This window comes from Tiliqua scincoides, chromosome 2 (assembly GCF_035046505.1).
Source record: "Tiliqua scincoides isolate rTilSci1 chromosome 2, rTilSci1.hap2, whole genome shotgun sequence".
NCBI lineage: Eukaryota > Metazoa > Chordata > Lepidosauria > Squamata > Scincidae > Tiliqua > Tiliqua scincoides.
Genome location: NC_089822.1, coordinates 218,727,572 through 218,742,753, shown reverse-complemented (window position 1 = coordinate 218,742,753; position 15,182 = coordinate 218,727,572).

Sequence of the window (15,182 nt, the reverse complement as noted above, 5' to 3'; positions counted from 1 at the left end):
AAGATGGGAATGAGTTGACTTACCACATATCATATCCTAAACCCCCTTCAGGTAACAGGTATGCTCCAAATGAGTGCATTTGTCTCTTTGCTCTATCCAACAGGCAGCTGTCCAATAGGGGAAACAAACACAGGACCCTGTACTTGCACAATCATTCAGATCATAAGAGAAGCCCACAGCATTCCTGGTAGCAGTGATCCCAGCTGTTCTTCTGTGGGGTTGCTGAGCTACTTCCTCCACACAGGCCCTGGTTATTTTGTGAACCGCATGACAGGCAGTGATATACCTGGTGCAGCCAAACCTCACTGACACCTGCTACTCATTTGGATAATTTGCAGTGCCATAAGAGGACAAGGTGGTTGGCAACCCCACTGTTTGCTGCTCTTTCCAATGCTGCTCCATCTTCATGCGTGTTGCTGCTTTGTTAATAGGAATCCCTTCTACTCACCACCCTAGTTATTTCTTGTCTCAGGCTGGGATTCTGCAGAGGAGGAGGGAAGGGCCTCTCTGCCACTAGGGCTTAGATTACCCAGCATCCTCAGTCTCTGACTTCTTGGGTCCAGTGAGGGAGAAGCCCCTTATTGGTCACAAATTGCCTGTTCTCAGCTTAAATCATGTATAGGGAAGGAGAGGGAGGGCAATGAGGGAGGGCAAACATCTGTGTGTAGCAGTTGCTAGTAATGAGACAAAAAACAACAACACAGTTTGTAGTGGGGGGGGCTAAATGGGTGGGCTACTGCAATAGGGACTGTGTGTCATGTGCCAGCCTAGTGAGTAGCCCACACAATGCAGCCTCTGATTGGTCCATGAGCCTCAGGGTCCTAGCCAGATGTGCCTGTTGGTGGTGCTGTGGGATGCTAAATACCCCCATGAGGTGTTGTCACCTGGAAGCCCCCTCCCATCCCCCACTTACCTGAGAGGAAGGGGACAGGACAATGCAGGGCGAAGCAGCCCACAGACACAGCTGGAGTGCTTTTATGGCTTGCCTGCTGCCTCCTCCAGGGTCAAGATCCTGCAAGAGGCTGGGAGCAGAGCAGGAAGGGGCAGAGCCTGATAGGCTGGTTGGCAGGCTCATAAGGACAGTCAAAGGGAGAGGAGGTTTATCCCTGGGCTCCTTCCCAGGGAACAGGATGCAAAAGCAGAGGGGGAGATGCTGGGGCCTGAGAGTGGTGGGTGGAGAGAAGGGGTGAGGAGCCCCACAGGGCCTAGGGAACACCAACTTCCCATGGGGCAACCCTCAGGTGCTAGATCTAGCAGCCCCTCACTACCTCCAGGAGAGAGTGCCCTCTGATGTCAGGGCAGAATGCGGCCAGCTACACTAGCTTGCTGATATACTTCCTTCAAAGCAAAGGGGTCACTGAGCCACTGGCAGCCCTCTCCCAGGGCAACTAGGGCAAGACTCTGGATTTAATATTGTACGATACTCAGGACCTGGTTAGAGGTGTCAATGTTATGGAGCTGTTGGGGAACAGTGATCATGCTGCAATCCGTTTCGACATGCACATCGGGGGAAGAATACCAGGCAAATCTCTCACAAAAACCCTTGACTTCTGACAAGCGGACTTCCCTCAAATGAGGAGGCTGGTTAGAAGGAGGTTGAAAAGGAAAGTAAAAAGAGTCCAATCTCTCCAGAGTGCATGGAGGCTGCTTAAAGCAACAGTAATAGAGGCCCAGCAGAGGTGTATACAACAAAGAAAGAAGGGCTCGACTAAGTCCAGGAGGGTGCCCGCATGGCTAACGAGCCAAGTTAGAGAGGCTGTGAAGGGCAAGGAAGCTTCCTTCCGTAAATGGAAGTCATGCCCTAATGAGCAGAATAAAAAAGAAACATAAACTGTGGCAAAAGAAATGTAAGAAGATTATACAGGAGGCCAAGAGAGACTATGAGGAATGCATGGCCAGCAACATTAAGGGGAATAATAAAAGCTTCTTCAAATATGTTAGAAGCAGGAAACCCGCCAGAGAAGCGCTTGGCCCTCTGGATGGTGAGGGAGGAAAAGGGGAGATAAAAGAAGACTTAGAGAGGGCAGAGAAATTGAATGAGTTCTTTGCATTTGTCTTCACATTTGGGCAGGAGGTCTGGTCTAGAGGGTAGAGCCTCTGTTTGCCTGAAGATAACATCCACAGGTCGCCAGTTCGAGGCCACTGGCACCGTGCGACCTTGAAGCAGCTGACAAGCTGAGCCGAGTTATTCCATCTGCTCTGAGCGTGGGAGGATGGAGGCCAGAATGTGAAACCAGATCAAGAAAGTAACACCTGAATGTTGTGGTTCTTGTAAGATAGAACATTCTTTCAAATTGTAAAAATCCCTACGGGGATTTAATAAGCCTGCCTATGTAAACCGCCTTGAATAAAGTCTTGAATAAAGACCAAGAAAGGCGGTATATAAATACCTGTATTATTATTATTATTATTATTATTATTATTATTATTATTATTATTATTATTATTATTATTATTATTATTATTCACGGCAGAAGACCTTGGGCAGATACCTCTGCCCGAACGGCCCCTCCTGACTGGGGAATTAAGTCAGATAGAGGTTAAAAGAGAAGATGTTTCAGACCTCATTGATAAATTAAAGATGGCATCCACCCAAGAGTTATTAAGGAATTGAAGAATGAAGTTGCTGATCTCTTGACTAAGATATGCAACTTGTCCCTCAAAACGGCCACGGTGCCAGAAGATTGGAGGATAGCAAATGTCACGCAGTTCTTTAAAAAGGGAAAGAGGGGGGACCCGGGAAACTATAGGCTAGTCAGCCTAACATCTATACCAGGTAAGATGGTGGAATGCCTCATCAAAGATAGGATCTCAAAACACACAGATGAACAGGTCTTGCTGAGGGAGAATCAGCATGGCTTCTGTCAGGGTAAGTCTTGCCTCACGAACCATATAGAATTCTTTGAAAAGGTCAACAGGCATGTGGATGCGAGAGAACCTGTAGACATTATATATCTGGACTTTCAGAAGGCGTTCGACACGGTCCCTCACCAAAGGCTATTAAAAAAACTCCACAGTCAGGGAATTAGAAGACAGGTCCTCTCATGGACTGAGAACTGGTTGAAGGACAGGAAACAGAGAGTGGGTGTCAATGGGCAATTTTCACAATGGAGAGAGGTGAAAAGCAGTGTGCCCCAAGGATGTGTCCTGGGGCTGGTGCTTTTCAACCTCTTCATAAATGACCTGGAGACAGGGTTGAGCAGTGAGGTTTCAAAGTTTGCAGACGATGCCAAACTTTTCCGAGTGGTGAAGAGCAGAAGTGATTGTGAAGAGCTCCAGAAGGATCTCTCCAGACTGGCACAATGGGTAGCAAAATAGCAGATGCGTTTCAGTGTAAGTAAGTGTAAAGTCATGCACATTGGGGCAAAAAATCAAAACTTCACATATAGGCTGTCTGTGACAGATCAGGAGAGAGATCTTGGGGTGGTGGTGGACAGGTCGATGAAAGTGTCGACCCAATGTGCGGTGGCAGTAAAGAAGGCCAATTCTAGGCTTGGGATCATTAGAAAAGGTATTGAGAACAAAACAGCTAATATTATAATGCCATTGTACAAATCGGTGGTAAGGCCACACCTGGAGTATTGGGTCCAGTTCTGGTCGCTGCATCTCAAAAAAGACATTGTGGAAATGGAGAAGGTGCAAAAGAGAGCGACTAAGATGATTACTGGGCTGGGGCACCTTCCTTATGAGGAAAGGCTATGGCGTTTGGGCCACTTCAGCCTAGAAAAGAGGCACCTGAGGCGGGGACATGATTGAGACACAAAATTATGTAGGGGATGGACAGAGTGGATAGAGAGATGCTCTTTATTCTCTCACATAACACCAGAACCAGGGGACATCCACTCAAATTGAGTGTTGGGAGGGTTAGGAGAGACAAAAGAAAATATTTCTTTACTCAGCGTGTGGTTGGTCTGTGGATTTCCTTGCCACAGGATGTGGTGATGGCGTCTGGCCTGGATGCCTTTAAAAGGGGATTGGACAAGTTTCTGGAGGAAAAATCAATTACAGGTTACAAGCCATGATGTGTATGTGCAACCTCCTGATTTTAGAAATTGGCTATGTCAGAATGCCAGATGCAAGGGAGGGCACCAGGATGAGGTCTCTTGTTATCTGGTGTGCTCCCTGGGGCATTTGGTGGGCACCTGTGAGATACGGGAAGCTGGACTAGATGGGCTTAATGCCTGATCCAGTGGGGCTGTTCTTATGTTCTTATGTAACTTGCGTCCCGAGTCTTCCTGCAAAGCCCCAGCAGTGGGGAAAGAGCCTCTTTGGGATTCAGAACCAGAGGGGATTGTGTTGATGACCAATGTATGATAGGCCCTGTGTTGTAATAGGGCCTAATGAATGTAAAGAACCTGACCTGAATAAAACAGTGGTGTCACCCCATACCGAGGCCTGTGAGACTTCTTCCTGGGTGGGGTAAATACCAGAATCGCTGGAACCTTCACCCACTTGACCTGCCTCCAGGATCCAACCCTGGAGGGGGGGAGGCTCAGATAGATGTAACAGGTGCCCTTTGCTCATCTCCTGCTGGGGGGTGAGTGGCTAGGCAACAGCTCTGCAGAGTTCTGGTATGGGTTCAAGACTTACTTACAACTCCCTGACTTGGGTGTTTCTGACCAAACAATGAATGAGTGATCAGTTATAGCAAGCCCCCAGGCTGGGTTGGCACCTCTCTTCTCTCTTTATGCAGTGGGATTGAGTCCCCTGGTTCACCTGAGTGTTGTTGGTGTTCTTCTTGTGGTTCATCTCCATCTCTCTTCCAGCAAAAGGGTTCCCACTGGTGGACTTATTCCTTGCCCTGGGGAGGCATGTCTACCCTCTCCCATGTCAACTTCTTCCATTCCTAGAGCTACTCTTGTTGAAAGATATGGTAGTTTTCTGCTTTTGCCCTTTCTACCACAGTAGTTCTTGGCATCAGAAATGCTGTGGCATCTTTGTGTCATATGTGCAGTGTCGTGGGGCATGGTTACCCATGGTTGGCAGCAGTAGCTTTCACTCAGTCATGGAGGACTCTGGGGGAGGCATCATGTCAGTGTTGACTGCTCAGTGACCCTGCACCTGCCACAGCCTTTTGATTGGTTTTCACCCTGGCAGGGTGACATCCACTGAAAAATCATAGCAACACCCCCTACCATAGCCATGGGCATTAATTGACTCTGAGAGTCACTTTATCATCACACAGGTTTATATGGGTGCCATATAAACATCACACCCACACACCCACACACACAGAGGCATTCCTCTAAGAGGAATTTTATCAGAGGGTACAAAGTTTCTTTTGGACCCCTTTGCAGTGGGGTGAAACAGAGCCAGGAAGGGTGCTGATGGGTGAGCAAAATGGGGGCAGGAAGGCATGAAGCAGAGTGGGGGGAGGTGGAGACAGCTGGAAAAGTCTTTGGAGCCCAGGTCTACCCACCCACATGGCATCAGTAGCTGGGTACAGTAATACGGAAATCAAACACACTCCTAAGTGTCTCTAAAATCTTTTAAATATAGAAAATCATGCAGATAATTAGCATCATCATATTTAGGTTCACACTAGAATGGAAAGAGTACTGTGTGAACCAGATCTTACTTCTGCAGCAGCTGTAGCCCTGCAGCTGTGTCCCTGAGCTCCTCTACACTCCTTCATGGTAAGCAGATCCAAAAGCCAAGGAGTTTTTGTAGCAGGCCAGTTTCCTTTGAGATCTGACACTGTGTTAAGGAGTGTCGTGTATGCATTCCTTGACCCAGCATATATGGCTTGCATATATGTAATTTGTAATATTCCAGGAAATTTCTGGGCCTCCACCTTTGGCTCCTGGGCCCCCTTTTTGACCCTGGGGTACAAATTACCCCCTTTACCCCTCTCTCCTAGGCCCTGCACAGAAGCAATATGCTCCTCTGTTACAGGGGATCTGTCTTTCTGCCGTTTTGATCACTTGAGGTTAAAACCAGGAGAATAGTCTTCTGTTAACTCCAGATCTCAACCCCCTCTTAAAATAAGGGGAAGAACAAAAGATGGGGAAGCCCAGCTTGCAGTGTGGTTGACCCTATCTCCTCTGCACCAACCCAAGCCAACCCAGCTGGGGGGGGGGCGGGCAGTGGTGTAGCTAAAGGGGGTGCAAAGCACTAAGTTTTGCAGGGAGCCTCGCCGTGGTGTGCAAGCGGCCCCCTTCCCTTTGGAGCCATTGGAGGGGGGGGGAGCAAAATGGGTCTTCTCCCGCATTCGCCTCCCCGCCAGGAATGTCTCTGAAGGGGAGGGACTGCTTGCTCGTTGTGGTGAGGCTCCCTGCAAAACTTAGGGCCCCAAACGATCCAGCCTCCCAGTGCGATGCAGCAGCACTGCAGCCCCGAGATAAGGGAACAAAGGTTCCCTTACCTGGAGGAGGCCTTTGTGGCTGTGCCTTTACCGCAAGATGCAGCACATGCCCCCTTGGCAGGGTTGCACCAGCACTGGAACACTGGACAGGATTGGGCCCTTAGTGCTTTGCACCCCATCTAGCTACGCTCCTGGCACGATGGGGGGATTTTTCCCAGTGTCCCCCAATGCCTGGCGTGGCTGCCTTTTCTTTCCCTCTCTCTGGGTGGCATCCAGATGCCAAAAGCGGTCCCTGGTTTTCCTAGATCACCATCAGTGTACTGAATGCGGAGAAGAGGAGCGAAGGACACGCTGGGCGGACTCCCCTGTCCTCCCGAGGCGACGACACTGGTCAATTGCACCCTGAGCAATCCCCAGCAAGCAGTTTTATGGGTCTCTTTCAGGGCTTCCTGCCCCGCCCCCTTTCCAGTCCGCAGCGAGGCTTTGCCCAGCCCAGCGAAGGGAGGGAGGAAGGACCTTTAACCCGCGCCCTGCGCAGGCTCCTAAAGGGGATCATTGACATGCCACAGTAAAGCCCAGGCCATAAAAGATGCTTTCCTGGGCATAAAACCCAGAGAAGAAAGGAAGGAGAAGAGCCTACATTTCTTTCCAGACCGCTTGGAATGGGACGTTTGCAGAGAGCCTTCTTGATCAGGATTTCTGCAGAATGAATCAGAGTTCAGCCTGATCTGGGGCTTGATGTCTTCCTCCTGCAAGGCCCGCCAAAGGGGATCGTTCCACCCTGCCATGCCAGCCTCAGGGGGTGTATCTTGAGGCAGGGGTGAGTCTTGAGGTGCACAGGTTCCTTCTCCCCCTTATCACATTTATGAGTCAGAGCCCAACCCTATCCAACTTTCCAGCCCTGGTGCAGCTGCAATGCAGCCCCTAGGGAGGTAATGTTCCCTTACAATGTGGAGACTTCCATAACTACCCTCCCACCACAGGATGCAGCACAAACCCCATTGGCACGGCTGCATCAGGGCTGGAATGTTGGATAGGATTTTACGCTCAGTCTTTCTTGCACCTATGTGAATAGATGGGTCAGGGGTACCATTCAGGGAAGCTGGGAATGGGAGGGAATGTGTGATTCAAAACACCTATGGTAGACATCTATGGTAGAAAAAGAGCCATAACTTGGGCTCTTGAAGTGCCATGGGGTGTGTGGTGGAAGGTGCTATTTAGGTCTTCTGCTCTCTCTCAGCCATTTTCAACCACTGTGCCTTTGTTTGAGGAATCTCTTAAAACTGGTTTCCTCTTTAGGGGGGGAAGCAGAATAGCTTCAGCAGCAGATCTCCCCCCTTGCTGGGAATCAACCCAGGGAGCCTCCCACACCCGGCTGACTGCTAATCAAAAAGGACAAACAACATTGGCTGGTTGAAGTTGCAAAGGAGATTAATTTACTCAAGGTTCATTAGAAGTATGGTTACAGCATCTGATTGAGATCAGAGGTACACTAACTTAAACGATAACAAGGCCCTGAAGCTGCCTCTTCCTGCATGTGCCATGTGGTCAAGATGGCAGCGCCAGCAGAGCCCTGCTGTGTGTCATCTTGTCTGGTCAGTGGTCCCAGAAGTGAGGAAGAGAGAGTGTGCTAGGAGAAGAAGGGATAGTTATTGTGTCTGGGCCACGCCCCCACCTAGGTCATCCAAAGGGGATAGGTAAAGTGTAGGGTCACTGGGCTATGGCTTAACCCTTTCAATGGACAGTATCCTGCCACATCTTGGAAGCAGACAGAGTTGTGCCAACTCCAATAGCCCTGGCGTGACACAAATAGTCTGCAGGTATGTCACAACAATTTGGGGGAGGGTCATTTGTTAGTAGGGTCTCCGCTGTTAATGGGTGTGCTTTATCAATGGTCTAAAACTGATTGTGTGCCTTGACAGTTTTAGTGCTTTGTCAGTGTGCCATGGGATGAAAATGGCTGAAAATTGCTGTGCTAGTTTTTCTCCAATATGTTCAAGAACAGGCCATAACTGGCCACAGCTCCTGACAATTCACAATTGCACTGGTCAGGAGGAGGCACTGCAGAAAGGGTGCGATTGTTCGGCAGCAGATTTGAGATCATCCCTGACTTCTTCTCCCTTTGAGGTCAGCCTGGCAAGAGCACCACTTCACCAGTGCCATTTTTAGCTGAATTCCTGAGATGGGTGGATGGATGGTGAAGCGATACTCACTAATACTGTGGCAGCTCTGGAGTAAGTGGTGGTAGGACAAGGCTTGGGCAGCCCTACATTGTGTGTAGGCAACCACCTGGGAAAATGACACTTGGTAGTGTCTGGCCGATAGCATGACATTTGCAAAATGTTTGCACTGCTCGCTCAAAAAACGTGGAGGTCTCTACAGATGTTTCTGCCTTCTCTTTGGTCTGCAGGGAATTGCAGAGTGGGCCCTCTGGGTGGATGCATAGTTGACACCCCCTCAAGACATATATCGTGATTTGTATTTCTATGGAGCTCACCCTTTTTCCATGGAGCTCAGTTGGGTGTACAAGGCTCCTCTAGTTTGTGGAGAGCCTTGTGAAGTAGCTTGGGTTGAGTGATGGAATCCTGGTAGCTCAGAATCACTAGGTGAGTTTCATAGCTTGAGCATCACTAAGGGTGTGTGTGTGTGTGTGAGTGTGTGTGTGTGTGTGTGTGAGAGAGAGAGAGACCTTGAACACTCCTTGAGCACTGTTTCCTCAAATGGCTCTGGCTGATGCACACAGGGAAAGTCCTGCTGTAGAACAACTATCCGTTTAGTGCTCCATTCTGATTCAAGGTCAGGGAGCCTTGTAGGAGTCATGAATGCATTCCGCCCCCCCATCACCCACCACAGCACGTACATGGTCTTGGCCTGTCTCCTGAAGCCTGGCAGCTGGACCCGCACACAGTGGCGTAGCTGGGAGGGGTGCAAAGCACTAAGTGTTGCAGGGAACCTCATCGCAGCGTGCAAGTGGCCCCTCCCCCTCCCCTTCGGAGCCACTGCGGGGGCAAATGCACCCCCTCCGGCTACGCCACTGCCTGCACGCGCCCTCCACGGCCTGGCAGTTTGTCTGTGCGATGTCTGTGGCGATGCCAAGTCTGGGCGCCTCCAGCATTTGCAGCCCAGAGGAGCCTGCACGTGGGAACGGGGCCGCAGGAGGAGAAGGCACCCAATTGCCGGCCAGTCACGCCACCTTTTCATCCCGCGGAAGGCGCCGCTCGACTGTCGAGCTCCGGTGCCAAAGTGTCTGGGCCGGGCCGGGCCGGCTTTGAAGTGCTGCTCGGCTCCTTGGGCTGGATCGGGCCCCCGAGTCCTTTCCCAGCATTGTGCCAGGGCTGGTGGGCGGAGCCAGCCCCAGGTGAGGCACCCCGCGGGCTGGCCTTGATCTCTGCGCCTCCCCGCGCCTTTTGTCCCGCGGATCGGAGGCTCCTCTGAGCCGGGACTGGACGGGGCGTTCCTGGCACGCCTTCGCTCCCCTGCTGAGGCCGGGCAGGCCCTCTCCCTTCCTCCCTCTCGGTCCCAACCCGGGCAGGCTGATGGATGGCGAAGCCGGTCCGCCTTCGCAACCTGTGGAAGGTGGCTGCGAGCAGGATCCGCTCCCGGTCCCAGCATTCCATCCGCGCTGGCGCGGAGATCAGAACCAAGGCCGGGAAGGGCAATGGGGAGGTTTTATGGTCACTGCTGGAGAGGAACGGAGGGGGTCTGATCGCAGGTCCCGTCTGATCGGACGCCAGCAGGAAGGGCTCTTACTGGACTGCCCCCCCTTTCAGCGAGCGAGCGAGCGAGCGAGAGAGAGAGAGAGAGAGAGAGAGAGAGAGAGAGAGAGAGAGAGAGCAGGTCTTTGTCTTCCACCGCTGGTCCAGCAGGGCCCTTCTGTAGTGTTTGGGGGGCAAGTGCATGTCAGAGAAGATAAGGTTAGGAAGATGCTTCCAGGAGGCTTGGTCCACACCTGAGAAACTAGGAGAGGTAGTACAACTGGATTGAACTGTTTCGAACAGGGGTGGGGGTATTGCAGGATTGAAAGCTCCTCCACAATGAAAAATGACCTACACACTGGAAACTAGATGCCTGAGATGTTCAGAACATCAGAAGAGCCCCGCCGGATCAGGCTCAAGCCTGGCTTTCTCCCTGTGTTTAGGAAATCCCACCATCATCTCTGCCACCAGGAAACTTAACTGTCTGTAATGGGAGCTCCCAACACACAGTCTGAAGTGGTGCAGTTCAAGGAATAACATACCTATTTCAGGCTCCGTGTGTGTGAACTAGACCAGAGATGCAACCAGTCAGGAAGCAGGATCCCTGTCGGAATGAGCATTTTGTACCTGCAGCTCTCCTCTGAACAGACCCCAGGAGAGACCATTCTACAGAACTGCTGCAGGAACAGTCTTTGTGGTGATGCTGAGAAGAAGCCCTTGGAGTCAGAGGGCGGAAGCAAACCCAGCCCCAAATGAAGACCAGTCCGCCCAACAGCTTCTTTCAGGCCTGGCAGAATCCGTGGTGAGCCACCATAACCAAATGCAAGTGTGCTGGGAGAGAGGCAGGCAGCTCAGAAGCTGGAAGTGATTCCTCCTGCAAGTAAGCCAAGCCACCTGGCTGCAGTCCAATGAAAGCTCTCCCCAAGTACCCTAACCAGGAATCAGAAGGGGGAGTGGAGATGGAGCACCAAGGAAGAGTTGCTAACCCTGCACATCACAAAACCCTCTGTTTTGCCGTCAGAAAAAAATGCCTTATATTTTATATATTTTATTTAAAAGATTATAAATAATGCTTATATTTTAATCAATAACGTACTGTATGTCTCCATGGAGTTTTGTTATCTGCTTACCTCAAATGAGATTACCCCAATGAGATTGCCACCAGGATGTCCTGGCTGAGCCTGAAGCTTTTCCTCAGCTCAGTTCCTTGAAAAAAAGTTTCACAGGCAGCACCTGAGAGCTCCTCCTTCTGATGATGTCACAACTTTGCTAGAAAAGAGGGGCAGGTGCTGCACTCTGCCCCAATACACCTTGACTACACTCCTGGCTCTGTGTGCTGAACCCATGAAGAGGAAGGACAGCAGGAAGCCAAGTAATTCTGCAAAGTGCCTTTGGCTTCCTTTTTAGGATTGGCAAGCTGGGATAACAAATCCAATGAAAGAAAGAAAGAAAGAAAGAAAGAAAGAAAGAAAGAAAGAAAGAAAGAAAGAAAGAAAGAAAGAAAATCCTGACTACCATAATGGGCTCAGCACCTGTGCTTTAAGCTGCATTTAGCGGCAAGGATGAGACCCAAGCAGGCAAGCATGGCTGGGAAAGTGTGAGGCCAGCAGTGAAGGCAAGCACAGTTCAAGGGCTACTTAGGACCACCCTGTTAGTTCCTTATTCATCCCTAAGCACCTACATTTCTTATTATGTATTTAATTATTTATATACAATAGTGCCATCAATGTCTGTGTGGTGCTTCACAATGAAATAGAAGACAGGTCCCTGTCCCCAAGGGGCTCACCATCTAGAGATGGACACAAGGGAAATGACATACAAATTATGCATGGGAAGAATAAAGTGGATCGAGAGATGCTCTTTACACTCTCACATAACACCAGAACCAGGGGACAGCCACTAAAATTGAGTGCTGGGAGGGTTAGGACAGACAAAAGAAAATATTTCTTTACTCAGCGTGTGTTCGGTCTGTGGAACTCCTTGCTGCAGGATGTGGTGACAGCATCTGGTCTGGATGCCTTTAAAAGGGGATTGGACAAGTTTCTGGAGGAAAAATCCATTACGGGTTACAAGCCATGATGTGTATGTACAACCTCCTGATTTTAGAAATGGGCTATGGCAGATGCAAGGGAGGGCACCAGGATGAGGTCTCTTGTTATCTGGTGTGCTCCTTGGGGCATTTGGTGGGCTGCTGTGAGATACAGGAAGCTGGACTAGATGGGCCTATGGCCTGATCCAGTGGGGCTGTTCTTATGTTCTTATGACAGAGGCAGAGAAAGGGAATGGTGGCAGTCTGTGCGGAAGAATATGTGATTATTTCAAGAATGTAGATGAAGACCCAGGACCCGATCCTATCCAATTTCCCAGTGCCAATGGGGCATGCACTGCATCCTGTGGTGGGAAGGCAGTTTGAGTTTGCACTGCAAACTGCAGTTTGAGAGGCCTGCATTGAGTTTGCACTGGTGCTAGAAAGTTGGATAGGATTGGCCTTAGTTGTCTAAGTAAGACAAGTAGTGTAGAGATTTTAGGAGGGATGTGATGTGACCAGAATAACAAGAGAACTGAATGATGTTGGTGGTTGAATGCAGAATGAAGATGAAGCTGCCCCAGACAAGGAGAGAGGTGACCAGGGCATGAACTAGGATTTTTAGGAGCAGATGGAGAGGGAAGGGCTATATTGGAGACAAGCAATATGATCTGGCCGCAGGCTAGACATGGCTTCCCTGCTGGAACTCAAGGCCATAGGTGGGGTGCTCAGATACTCTTCCATCCAGGCCCTGGCCAGACTTTGGCCGACTTCAGCAAGGCTGCTTCCTCCAGACCATATCCTGGGACTGTGATCTGAAGCCGCTTCCCTTCCTCCAAGCTGGGCCCTTGCAACTTGAAACCTGCTTTCATTGTCAGGAGGAGTCCCTTCTGGAAGCGTGTGCGGGAACAGCACAAGGCCACTTTCTGATCTCCTGCCACCATGACCAGAGGTGGCCCCAGCAGGCTCCAGTCCCAGCACCTGCTGCTCCATCGCATTGGGACACCCGCAGCCTGCTGGGATCCACTCTTGTCTCCTCGCTTGGCAAGCAGGTCAAGGACATTCTCCTCTGGTTCCCCAAACTGCCAGCCGGCCCAGTGCCAAACTGCCATCATCCCTCCATTGTGGGTGGGCTCCTGGGGCTAGATGGAGAGAGGGTCTTGGGAAGCGAGTGCCTGGCTCTGAAGCGGGGGTCTTCGCGGCCCCCAAGGCATGGCGTGTATCTATAGATGCGTGTCTGGCCCTTTCTTTGACTCCCTTGGGATTAGCCGTCTATCATGGGGGGGGCGTCTCTAAGGCTGTGTACTGTCTTGGGCAGCAGCACCGATGCCAGTCTTCGGGCATCGTGGAAGCTGCAGGGGGGGGCATCAGGGGGGCGGCTCGGAGAGTACCCAGGAAGAAGCTCTGAGGCTGCACAGCAAAGCGCCCTGCGCGCCTCTGTGAGTGGGTAGGTGGGACACGAGGGGGCCCGCGGAGCGCATCGGTGGGGACCTCGGAGGAGGCCACTGCGTGGTCGGGCTCCCCTCTGCTAGCAGCGCCACCCCCGTCCGAAGCAGGGCGGGATGGCCTGGGCTGGAGAGCTCGTCCTCTCCCACCCCGGCCCGTCCGTGTCACTGGTGCCCACGCTCGTCTCCCGTACTCTGCGTGGGCGTCAGAGGGAGCCGCGGTGCTGGACGTCTGCCGCGGGCTGGGGGGACGGGGGAGAGCCCGATCAAGGGCCGTCAGCCGGGGCACCCAAGCGCCGCTCCGCCCTTCATGCCCCGCCGGCCGGACTTCGCCGAGCGAGGCTGGTCAGCGACCTTCTAACGCGATCAGGAAGGCGCACTCCGCAGGAATCCGGCCCTGGATTGCGGGCGGGGAGACGGGCTTGACTGCCAGGGACGTTTCCTCAGGGTGGCGGCCTGGCGTCGGGGGGATGCACTGAGCAGGGGTCTCGATCCGCCTGCTCGAGGGGAACAACCAGTCGGTGAACGACGCTAGGAACAGCGTCCTGACAGCTGTTCCTCCCCCTGACAGGCCAATCCTAGCCACACTTTCCCGGAAGTAAGCCCCATTGACGCTAATGGGACTTACTTCTGAGTAGTCGTGCATAGGATGGGGCTGTGAATCCCGCCACGCGCACCGCTCGCCTCGGCTCTGGCTCGCATCCCGCGCCTGGACGCTTTGCAAATCACCCCCAGGCCCGCACGTGGTTGGTAGCGCCTTCATCCAGGCAGCACACGCGGCTCCGATTCGGCAGGGCAGCCCCCCCAACAGACCCCTCCTCATCCGGCTTCGGCTGCCTCCCTCTCTGTTGTCACGGGGCTACTACAGGGTCACGCAACCCACCCAAGACTTCCAGAGCGATACTACACGCCTTTCCTGGAAGTCGGTCCCAGCCAGGACAGTCAGTGTGCATGGAGAGGGTCGCAGTGAGTCCTCCTTCCCCCGCAGGCAGTCGGCTGAATTAATAAAATTCTCATTGCTACGGGCTTTGATGTGGATTCTGCCCCCTCCTTTCAAGCCTTGTGTTGTTCATGGCTTTTGCCCCCATTTTCTGCACATGCACCTAAGAAATGGAGCCTCTAATCTACGGTCCACGGTCCTAACAAGTCCACTGAGAATTGAGCATCTCACCCATGTCTGTTTGAGGGCATGGAACCTGTAAGGGCGGGATCACATTTTTGGCACGCGAGTGGAAGCGCGGCGTTTCTGAAGCCACCACCTCTGCCTATTGCGGGAAAAGCACTCTGCTTATGCCCAGAAGCGCTCTCTTCTCTCACATCTTGTTCCACTGGTGCAGTGACTACTAGTCAGATTAAACCCTGTGGGGAGGTATGTCCTGATCTGTGGCTTGCATCAGGGAACACCTCACCGTTTCAAAGGACTTTGTAAGTGGTTCCTTCGCCCCCCCCCCCCAGGAGCCAGATGTACCACCAGACATGTTTAAAGTGGCTTCCATGTTGTGGGCAGGGGAGGGAAGTCTGAGAAGCTCGAAGATGACTGAAATTGTTTTTCTGGTAGTGTCCAGAACTCTTTCCTACCCGAGGACGCAAAACGATGGAGCACAGTCCATGAGACGTTCTCAAAGTCATCACAGAGTATGCATCAACATCGCGTGTGTCAGGATGAACGTCTGAAAGGGGAAGGCGAGTTTCTCAAGGTCCCGCCGAGGCCT